The 8,960-nt window shown below is 44.8% G+C and overlaps 2 non-coding genes and 1 pseudogene across 2 annotated transcripts; all 3 read left to right on the top strand.

Annotated features, from left to right (window-relative positions):
• The first annotated feature begins 4,946 nt into the window (after positions 1-4,946).
• On the top strand, positions 4,947-6,935 carry LOC143206213 (small subunit ribosomal RNA). Its single transcript, XR_013008208.1, has one exon. It is a non-coding gene; the product is annotated as a small subunit ribosomal RNA (ribosomal RNA).
• Positions 6,936-7,634: 699 nt separating this feature from the next.
• On the top strand, positions 7,635-7,789 carry LOC143206212 (5.8S ribosomal RNA). The gene has a single exon (XR_013008207.1). It is a non-coding gene; the product is annotated as a 5.8S ribosomal RNA (ribosomal RNA).
• Positions 7,790-8,208: 419 nt separating this feature from the next.
• The window catches only part of LOC143206214 (uncharacterized), a 3,157-nt pseudogene continuing 2,405 nt past the window's right edge, over positions 8,209-8,960 (top strand).

Genomic DNA, 8,960 nt, shown 5'->3' with positions numbered 1-8,960 from the left:
TCATTTAAATTAGCGGCTTCGGCACGTAAAGCAGGAGGTACGACAGCCGCAGGTACGAAGAAAAGAAAAACGGCCACTGCCAAAACCGGACAGAAAAATAAACGAAAACCAGTAGGAGGTGCCGCGACAGCTACGACAGCCGGTGGTAAAAAAGCGTCTGCCAAAAAAACCTCAGAGAAAACGGAAAAAAAGACGACCGCCGCCTCCGCCTCAACTAAGAAAACCACAGCTAAAAGTAAGAAAGGTGAATCTGCAACTTTGGCCGAGAAAAAAGCTTCTGCCAAAAAAGCCGTCGAAAAGAAAACAGGAAAGAAATCTACCGCCGCCACGACTACGTCCGCTTCCAATGCCGCCGCTAATAGTTCATCTTCGAAAGCAGCAAAAAGCAACACGGCCGCAAGATCCCCGAAATCGCCTTCCAAAGCGAAAAAATCTAATAAAGCCGGACCTACGAAAAAGCCCAAGGCGCCTAAACCGAAAAGTGCTAAGACGACGACCTCAACTGTTCGTGTTGCCGCTGGTGAAGGTGCGAAAACTAAAAAACCAGTATCACCAAAGAAAAAGAAATAAAACTATTTCTACTACGTATGACGATATATTAAACAGGCGACACATTTCATCGTCAGATCAAGAAGACACGGAGTTGAAAATTACAAATATCCCGACACTCCTGGACGTGCTACGACTTCCCTAAAAAATACGTTCGTCCAAGACCGTATTTTTTTAATAGAAAAAAAAAACGGTTCTTTTCAGAACCACAATATAACTTTATAAAAGAAAGAATATTTATATAATTTATTTATTATCTTATTATTACTTAAATGATTATTTTCTAGATAGAGCCGTAACTAATTAGGGAACCGATCGATCGATACTCTAAAACAGTAATAAAGGAATATTCAGTACAGATCAGATTATTTATAAATTTTCTAGTTAATATTTATTCTTTAATAAGAACGCGTATTCTAACTTCTTTTTTATACGATTTTGTTGGCCCTGAAAAGGACCGATATTAAAGGGCGTATGCAAAACTTTAAACGGTTTGCGTTATCTATTTGGTTTTGCTGTCTGTCTTTTTAGGCAATAATACTGCTTGAATGTTAGGCAAGACGCCGCCCTGGGCAATAGTAACGCCAGATAACAGTTTATTCAATTCCTCGTCGTTTCTGATGGCCAATTGTAAATGCCTAGGGATAATCCTTGTTTTCTTGTTGTCTCTAGCGGCGTTACCCGCCAACTCGAGAACTTCGGCCGCCAGATATTCCATTACGGCAGCTAAGTAAACGGGAGCACCGGCCCCTACGCGTTCGGCATAATTTCCTTTCCTTAGAAGTCGGTGAATACGACCGACAGGAAATTGTAATCCCGCACGATTGGAACGAGACTTCGCCTTTCCCTTCACTTTTCCGCCTTTACCACGTCCGGACATGTTAATCTCGATCGTTGTTAGATACTGCTCACCTTTAAATCAAAAACGGTACTGGAAATTTCTTACAGATCGGCCTGGAATTTTGTCCGCGAGCCAAACTCGTTATATCATACGCGACCAATCAGACTCTAACTCGGGCTATGGGCGGGGCTTAGAAGTGTTCCTTCGAATGTTATAAGTTCTAGAATTAAAGGCATTTTTTTAGTTAAGTACTCTTTGAGGTACGTGAGACGTCGGGATTTTTATTTCGAAATGCCACCGAAGACAAGCGGTAAGGCGGCCAAGAAAGCCGGAAAAGCCCAGAAAAATATCTCTAAGAGCGACAAGAAAAAGAAGCGCAGGAGGAAGGAAAGCTATGCGATTTACATATACAAAGTTTTAAAGCAGGTTCATCCCGATACGGGTATCTCCAGCAAGGCCATGTCGATCATGAATTCTTTCGTGAACGATATATTCGAAAGGATAGCCGCCGAAGCGTCGCGTCTCGCCCATTACAATAAGAGATCAACGATCACGAGCAGAGAAATCCAAACCGCCGTTAGGTTATTGTTACCCGGTGAGTTGGCTAAGCACGCCGTTAGCGAAGGTACCAAAGCAGTCACCAAATATACCAGTTCTAAGTAAATTAATTCACATACCTATGTGTGTTTCAATATACTACTTACCTGCAAAATCGGTTCTTTTCAGAACCACAATTGGATATACATTTTAAAAAATGAAATGTTAAACAGTAGCTGACATTTTATAAAAACAGAATTTTCAGATATATATATATATATTGTAGTTATTGTATTGAATTATATTATATCATTATAATCTGTTATATAGTAAGTATATAGAATAAGTTTTGTAAAAATGGTACGGCCCGAGATTGTTATTTAAAAATAAGGTAAAGTATTTCTGGAGTGACTTCGAAAATATGTGTATTCATTTTTATTACGTTTATGACTATATGATAATTAATTTATTTTTCCTAACTGTGGCTAATTGTGGATTGTGGCTAATTTCTACACGATAAGTATTAATCACGGGAACGTCTCGAAATGAACAAATAGGAACTGTAATTAATCAAGAATTTAGAATGGAACTATCGTCCTAATATAATGAGGATCGTCAAAGAGAAGATACTTTTTTTTTCGTTTACTAGGTTGACCTTGCTTGGGGACAGTGGAACTCAGTGGAAAATCGCTGATGGTGGGTGAGGAGGATAGGCCTGTGGTCAGAATCGATATCTTGGAGTACTTGCAGGTCAGAGGCTTGATTCGAATTTTGATAGATAAAAAAGTCAATTATTGTCGGTCGATTGGAGGAGTAGTGAGTTGGTTCGCTTGGAGCAATAAGCCCAAGTTCCAACTCATCTATTATCCCGGCCGATAGTAATTCTTCCAATAGCTGTGTGGTTGATGGCGTTGAAAATGGCCTGAAAATCTCCTTGGTCATCTGAATATGTTCCGAAGAGTATTTCGCCAATGGAGATCGGGTTCGTGTTCTAGTGGAATCCAGACCAGCCAGACGACTGTTATCTTGAGTTCCCCGTACATGAGTGGGGGGAGGAATTGGTCTTTTGGGTTTGGTTGTTTTTGGAGTAGGTCGGCACTTGCATCCCGAGTAATTTGCGGTGTATGGTTCTCAACAGTTGGTGCATTTCGGCGGGGAATTTCTGTCTTTGGGACTTGACGTAGGCCGGAGTGGCTTTACAGTTGGCCGATGAATGACCGTAGAATTGGCAGTTAAAACGTTGAACGCGCCTGCCGTTGCCGCGCTGGGCTTGGACTTTTACCACCTGATTCATTAGGCGGTCGACCGCGAAGATACGGCGTTCCTCTCGAGGAACCGACCAACATGGATTGGATTGAAACCGAGCTTCATGAGCGCGGTTCGGACTTCGAGTTACCATTACGTCGAGAGAGAAATATAATATATTAGCTGACCCCGCAGACACTCCGTACCCTGTACTCAATGGATAAATAAAGGATTCATTCTATCAAATTCTTCGTTCAAATCACTTTCGAATCATCCTTAGGAACATTCTGATATCGGAAAACCTTATCCGTAGTCGATAAACGATATCTAACGGATGAATTATAGAAAATGGCCAATAAGCGGCAAATATCCGATCGTAAGGGTGCACCATCGTTTCGGCGAATCATTCTTTTGGAATCTTACGTTCTACAAGCAAAACATTTATTCATAGGTATATACCGATAATAACGAACGGGCCGACGTAACAACCTAAAATGTCCTGAAATACGTGAGAACAGTTTTACTCCGATCGCCGTATCGATATGTGACAGTATCCATCCTATGAAGGATCTTTACATTCTACTAGCATAATTTTATGGATCGGAATTTTCCGACTTTTAAAGAACGTGATCGGCAGTCTAGAAACGGCCTGAGGACGTATTAACACGAGAGGTTAAAATTATTGCTTTAGAAGTTCACGTTGTCTAAAGCTAAAGTTTATTCATCGGAACATTCCGATAATAACGAGAACGGGCAGACGTAAAAACGAAAAATTTGCGCAACGTCCGTATAAACGATCTGTTCTAAAACACCCATACATTTCCGATAGCTGGCGAGAGACCCGCGCTTAAATCGTGTGCGCTTCTACGTGGGGCGATACGAGAGACGGATACGACGGGTCGGGTCGACCGGCGCTGTGACACTTTTACCGAGTGGCTTTTGATCAGCGAAGGTGGTATTACATATTATATGTTAATATATAAGATCCGAACCGTATTTTTTTATTTATCTAAATAAAAAGCGTATTTCGTCGTGTTATTATATATTCGTAACGCTCTCGCGATTTTGTATCGTCGTTTCGTTGTTCTTCCTGGTCGGTTTTTTTCGATATATCGGGAAGCGTACGACGACGACGACGGTATCACTGCGAGATCGCGAATTCGGCGGGAACATTCGGCTTCGTTAGAAGAAGATGATCCACGATTCATATGCGATTGGAATTATTATTTTTATGGACGTATCGGTTTTTCATCGGAACGTTCATAAAACAGCAACACATTTTGCGATAGCTCTCTGCTCTCCGAGCGAGAATAAAATAAAAAATCACGAAACGTTTCTCGTACGAGGTTTCCTTGTCGCTTTATATATTTCTATCTAGCGAAGGGTTCGGAGAGAATGTTTTTCGAGGTCTTATAAACGCCGAACGATATTTTGCGGCATCCAATTTTCGACGTAGTCGACGATCGTCGTCGATAATCGAGATAATTGGGTGCCTAGTCGATCGGTTGTGTATAAAAAAAACAAAAGATGTGTCTAAGATGATGATATCGTTTTGTTTTATTAGACAACTAATATTAAAATGTAAGAGCGTGGCGCCTCGGACCGGTTTTTCCGTCGTCTAGGCGCGCTATCATGCACCTCCTTTTTATTAGTCGTCGATATATATTATATATCGTCGTCTTACGCACACGTTTCTTTATAAGTCAAACTTATAAAATAAACTGTGTCTGTATTTGTTTTATCTGCTTCGTGTCGATAAAATAATAAGAACAGTTCCCTGGTTGATCCTGCCAGTAGTCATATGCTTGTCTCAAAGATTAAGCCATGCATGTCTCAGTACATACCGAATTAAGGTGAAACCGCGAAAGGCTCATTAAATCAGTTATGGTTCCTTAGATCGTACCCACAATTACTTGGATAACTGTGGTAATTCTAGAGCTAATACATGCAAACAGAGCTCCGACCAGAGATGGAAGGAGTGCTTTTATTAGATCAAAACCAATCGGTTTCGGGTTCGCGCTCGTCATCGTACAACTTGGTGACTCTGAATAACTTTAAGCTGATCGCACGGTCTCGCACCGGCGACACATCTTTCAAATGTCTGCCTTATCAACTGTCGATGGTAGGTTCTGCGCCTACCATGGTCGTAACGGGTAACGGGGAATCAGGGTTCGATTCCGGAGAGGGAGCCTGAGAAACGGCTACCACATCCAAGGAAGGCAGCAGGCGCGCAAATTACCCACTCCCGGCACGGGGAGGTAGTGACGAAAAATAACGATACGGGACTCATCCGAGGCCCCGTAATCGGAATGAGTACACTCTAAACCCTTTAACGAGGATCAATTGGAGGGCCAGTCTGGTGCCAGCAGCCGCGGTAATTCCAGCTCCAATAGCGTATATTAAAGTTGTTGCGGTTAAAAAGCTCGTAGTCGAATTTGTGTCTCGCGCCGCCGGTTCATCGTTCGCGGTGTTAACTGGCGTGTTTTTCGCGAGACGTCCTGCCGGTGGGCTTAGTCGTGTCGCGTCGCCGTCGCGCGTGCGTTTCGGCGTGCGTGTTGTGCGCGTCGTGGTTACGACGGCCCAACTCAATCCTGCCGCGGTGCTCTTTACTGAGTGTCGAGGTGGGCCGGCACGTTTACTTTGAACAAATTAGAGTGCTCAAAGCAGGCTAAAATTTCGCCTGAATACTGTATGCATGGAATAATGGAATAGGACCTCGGTTCTATTTTGTTGGTTTTCGGAACCCCGAGGTAATGATTAATAGGAACGGATGGGGGCATTCGTATTGCGACGTTAGAGGTGAAATTCTTGGATCGTCGCAAGACGAACAGAAGCGAAAGCATTTGCCAAAAACGCTTTCATTGATCAAGAACGAAAGTTAGAGGTTCGAAGGCGATCAGATACCGCCCTAGTTCTAACCTTAAACGATGCCAGCTAGCGATCCGTCGACGTTCCCTAATATGACTCGACGGGCAGCTTCCGGGAAACCAAAGCTTTTGGGTTCCGGGGGAAGTATGGTTGCAAAGCTGAAACTTAAAGGAATTGACGGAAGGGCACCACCAGGAGTGGAGCCTGCGGCTTAATTTGACTCAACACGGGAAACCTCACCAGGCCCGGACACCGGAAGGATTGACAGATTGAGAGCTCTTTCTTGATTCGGTGGGTGGTGGTGCATGGCCGTTCTTAGTTGGTGGAGCGATTTGTCTGGTTAATTCCGATAACGAACGAGACTCTAGCCTGCTAACTAGGCGCTTTTTGACATCCTAAAGGCCCGCCGGCCGCGTTGCTTTCGGGTTTCGCGGTTCGTGCGCGGTTTTTACTGTCGGCGTACAAACTATTCTTCTTAGAGGGACAGGCGGCTTCTAGCCGCACGAGATTGAGCAATAACAGGTCTGTGATGCCCTTAGATGTTCTGGGCCGCACGCGCGCTACACTGAAGGAATCAGCGTGTCTTCCCTGGCCGAGCGGCCCGGGTAACCCGCTGAACCTCCTTCGTGCTAGGGATTGGGGCTTGCAATTGTTCCCCATGAACGAGGAATTCCCAGTAAGCGCGAGTCATAAGCTCGCGTTGATTACGTCCCTGCCCTTTGTACACACCGCCCGTCGCTACTACCGATTGAATGATTTAGTGAGGTCTTCGGATCGACACGCGATGGCGTTTCGGCGTCGTCGATGTGTAGGAAAAGATGACCAAACTTGATCATTTAGAGGAAGTAAAAGTCGTAACAAGGTTTCCGTAGGTGAACCTGCGGAAGGATCATTACAGTGTGTTGTTATGCCTATATATATATAATAGGTAAACGTACAAGTCTGTAAAAATCATTGTCGAACGTTAAAGAGCCATCTACGAAGTTCGGAAGTTCCGATCGAATTTCGACGTCGTCAACGTAGCTGTTTTCGGGTACCTATAATATATGGTTTTAAAAGATGTACGCCCGAAAGCGGAGATATATACGATGAAGATGTTGTTATATAGGACGACGAGTAATAATCGTCGGCCTACGACGGATTTCGTTATAAATGGACAAATCGAGCGCAAAATAAAACGATTTTGCCAATTATATTTCTAATCGACGTTTCGATCCTCATATCGACGAACATATACGATGATCGGTAATGTGATTAGTTTACGAAAATCTTATCACCCTTCGTTTGTTTCATTCCAAAAGGGTGAGATTTAGTTTACGAAAATATTGCCAAACTATGATCAGCGTATGCTCTTTTGTTGTCGTACGAGGTGAGACGACGAAAATTTACAACGAACGTCACCATTTCGAGTAGTCTGTCTCCGCTCCTCTCGTTGTGTGTAGTGGAGAAGACGAAAATAAACCGTAAGAGCGTTTTAAAGTCGACGGCGGCTGCGAAAGGGGCGCAAGCGCTGTCTATGACGTGAGCGCGCGTCGTCGTCGTCTTATAATAGAAACGTTTCGATATGCGTTTAAAACCTAACTTAAAAAAAGATTACCCTAAACGGTGGATCACTTGGCTCGTGGGTCGATGAAGAACGCAGCTAATTGCGCGTCAACTTGTGAACTGCAGGACACATGAACATCGACATTTCGAACGCACATTGCGGTCCTGGGATCTCATACCCGGACCACTCCTGGCTGAGGGTCGTATCTCATTTCAAGACTGCTCGGATTTTCTTTGATCTTCGCGATCGACGAGAAATGTCTGAGCGTGCTGAGCGTATAAGCGCGATTCGATCGCGACGTTCTAAAACGTGACAGCGGACCCGTACGTGTGACCTAACTCTCTCGTACGGGTCGTACGAATATGAAAGGGATGAGACGTGTTTAAAACGGTCGTTCGCACGTTTTTGTGATAAACGTAGCGCGCACCATTAATACGATCGTCGTATCCGATAAAATTAGTTTTTAATCGACGTCGGATCGTAGGTGCGTTGTCTCTCGAATACGAGGGAGAAAACACCGTTTTTCGACGGCGCGTCTTTTCCATTCTAAACTTTTATATTTCGTATTGGCTCCTAATCTTCATTATTATGATGATTACGAGCGCCACGCATATTAAACTAGCGACCTCAGAGCAGGTGAGACTACCCGCTGAATTTAAGCATATTACTAAGCGGAGGAAAAGAAACTAACTAGGATTCCCTTAGTAGCTGCGAGCGAACAGGGATTAGCCCAGCACCGAATCCCGCGACCGACATCGGGCGCCGGGAAATGTGGTGTTCGGGAGGGTCCATTATCTCGACGTTACGTCGCGCGTCCAAGTCCATCTTGAACGGGGCAACAGCCCATAGAGGGTGCCAGGCCCGTAGCGACCGTGACTGACGGCGAGAGGATCTCTCCTTAGAGTCGGGTTGCTTGAGAGTGCAGCCCTAAGCGGGTGGTAAACTCCATCTAAGGCTAAATATAACCACGAGACCGATAGCGAACAAGTACCGTGAGGGAAAGTTGAAAAGCACTTTGAAGAGAGAGTTCAAGAGTACGTGAAACCGTTTAGGGGTAAACCTGAGAAACCCGAAAGGTCGAAGGGAGAAATTCATTCGCGGCTCGTAGTAGGCGGCGTGCGATCGCGTGACACGTGACGTTTCGGCGTTGCGCGCGCCTTTCGTACGTCGATCCGGCGACGAACGCGTGCACTTTTCTCCTTGTAGGACGTCGCGATCCGTTGGGCGTCGGCTTAAGGCTCGAGGTGGAGACCGTAGACTGCGGTTCGCGCCGTTTTCGTTTACGGACCCTCGTGTTCGCGGTCGACTCGCTCGACGGTATACCGAATGGTTTAAGGCCGCTACTCGTTAGCGTTCGGCTCGTCGCAAGCGCGT

The sequence above is a fragment of the Rhynchophorus ferrugineus genome, unplaced genomic scaffold (genome assembly GCF_030347505.1).
Source record: "Rhynchophorus ferrugineus isolate W39M unplaced genomic scaffold, kcgeb_rfMv2 rfM592, whole genome shotgun sequence".
NCBI lineage: Eukaryota > Metazoa > Arthropoda > Insecta > Coleoptera > Curculionidae > Rhynchophorus > Rhynchophorus ferrugineus.
The sequence above is the reverse complement of the archived record's forward strand: the minus strand, read 5'-3'. Positions and strand labels throughout refer to the sequence as shown.